We start from the raw sequence: 2,494 nt of genomic DNA on the forward strand, positions 1-2,494 counted from the left end.
TCGGGTTATAAGTGTTGGAAAATGTACCCGGTGGATATGAACTTTGTCTAAAAGCTTGAAAAGCATTTACCTCTTCGATAGGAGCTTGGCAATGAGCGGCATAATGACCCGCATCTCCGCAACCATCACACACAATGATTTGGCTTATTGAAGACACGACATTGAGTTGTTGAAGGAAATCTTTAGCATCTCTTTCCGCCAATTGTTGTTGGAGCAAGGCAATTTAAGCTAGAAAAACAGAGTTGTTGGAGGATTCTTCTTTACCTTTGGATGAAACAACTCGGGAATTGACATATTGGGAATCATGGACCGCCATAGATTCGATCGTGGCATGAGCAAGGTCGGTATCAATTTGATCAAACCGCCCATTATAGAATGTTATTGCTAGAAACCAATCATCTAGCCCATGATGTGGGCATTGTCTTTGAAGCTCTTTGTACCTCTCCCAAGCCTCATATAAGCTCTCAAGAGCTTGTTGACGGAATCCGGTAATTTGGTTCCTCAAAGTTTGAGTTTTCTCCGGTGGAAAAAACTTTTGATAGAAAGTAAGAGCCAAAGTTTCCCAATTGGTGATTCCCATAGCGGTGCGATCAAGGCTATTGATCCAAAGCTTGGCCTTGTCCTTCAAAGAGAAAGGGAAAAGTATTTCCCTTATTTGGGCTTGAGTGACGCCCGTTTGACGGATCATGGAGCAATAGTCACAAAAGTTTTGCACATGTAAATTGGGATCCTCCAAAGGACTTCCCCCAAATTGCTTCCTCTCCACAAGGCTAATAAAAGCCGGTTTGATCTCGAATTCCGGCGCGGTAATTTGAGTGGTTGTGATACCGGCCGGAAGCATGGCCGCGGTGGCCTTTGAGTGATCGGAAAGTTTCACCATCTTTTTGGTAGTAGATGGTGGTGGTGGTGGTGGAGATGATGAACTTGAAACCTCCTCCTCTTCAAGGGCTTCTAGATCGTCTAAGTAAGACTTTCTAGCACTTTCAATTTGGATGGGAGAAGTGGCTTCTTTCACTTCCTTCCAAAAACGTCGTCTTCTCCTAAAGGTTTCTCGGGTTTGGAATCCGGTGAAAGCAATTCTCCACTACGAGAGGACCTGGGCATAAGACAACAATTTCTAGGAAAATGATAAGTAACGGTTCCAAGGAACAAGTGTTCCTCAAGACAAAGGAAAACAAGATAAAAATCGACAATTCAAAATGCAATAAAACCGTTTCCCGGCAACGGTGCCAAAATTTGATAGGCTTGTCGCGTACCTATGCAAAGATAATTTCCCTAGACACAAATTAATATAGTAATAGGGGTCGAACACAAGGAAACGGGAATTACGTCGTGAATTGCTATGGGTAGATTTTTATCAAGGTCCACTACGATTTGGGTTAGGTTTATTTCGTTGATGATTAATAAAAATTGTGATGTAAAAAAAATATAATAAAAGAGAGTCTAAGGGGTCCGGGTCACACATGCAAGGGTAAATATACGATCATGATAAATTCGGTACTAATAACATTGTCAATTGCTTAGGCTTAGAGACACCCACCTTACGATATTAGTGTCAACCATAGACCGGGTCCTAGAGAAACTCTCGTCCATGACTAGGTCGTCCTACTATACATGCTTTGTCTAATTTAATTTCGTGCCTCTCGACTTATAGAACGAATGAACAAACTTAATCAATTGAATAAGGCCTTAAACCAAGATTAAACGTTATGGCACAAGCATGTGATAGAAGCAATTTAAAAAATATTATTATTAACCTATTCTATCATGTTATATACTTGATTTTGCATGGCTCCCCTAGCCCTTAGACTAAGAGATTTAGCTACTCATGTTAAGGTTTGAAATGTAAACTATAAAAAGAGAAATGATAAACATGATTGAGTGATTTATATGAACTAAATGTTTTAACATGTAAAAGAAATTAAACTAAAGTAATCTAATTAGAGTGCTTGATTATAAACTAAATATAAACTAAATAGAAATGTAGACTATGAATAGGAATACCTTAAAGAGATGAACTTGTATAGAAGAAATGAATAATAACCAAATGCTTGAATAACAAATGCTTGAACAATAACTTGAGTACAAAATGTTGAAAGGTTAAACTAAAGGAAGACTTAACGATTTGTAAACTAAAATGAGAAAACTAATGAGAGAGATTATAATGCTTAAGGCTATTGTATAATAAAATGAGACGTAAGAAATTGGATGCCTAAAGCCTTGGAATACCTCTCCTATTTATAGGAGAGGAAAAGAAAACGTAAGAAATCATGAGGCATGCGGCCCCGATCGGGGTTAGGTGGCCCCGATCGGGGTCGTGTGTTTCCGGGTGTTTTCCACTTAATTCCTCACTTAATTGTTGAGGAATCCAAAGAGCGTGATTAATGACCCTTAATGCACCCGGGTAAATGCTTCATCTATCATCTTTAGAGCTCTCAAAAAGTATCCTAAGCATGTTGGAATCTTATGCTTTCCACCTTGACTTGGACTTGAA

The 2,494-nt window shown here is 39.0% G+C and overlaps 1 non-coding gene across 1 annotated transcript; it reads left to right on the plus strand.

The window, feature by feature from the left end:
- The first annotated feature begins 401 nt into the window (after nt 1-401).
- Nucleotides 402-508, plus strand: LOC141634886 (small nucleolar RNA R71). The gene has a single exon (XR_012539603.1). It is a non-coding gene; the product is annotated as a small nucleolar RNA R71 (small nucleolar RNA).
- The last annotated feature ends 1,986 nt before the right edge of the window (nt 509-2,494 follow it).

The sequence above is a fragment of the Silene latifolia genome, chromosome Y (assembly GCF_048544455.1).
Source record: "Silene latifolia isolate original U9 population chromosome Y, ASM4854445v1, whole genome shotgun sequence".
NCBI lineage: Eukaryota > Viridiplantae > Streptophyta > Magnoliopsida > Caryophyllales > Caryophyllaceae > Silene > Silene latifolia.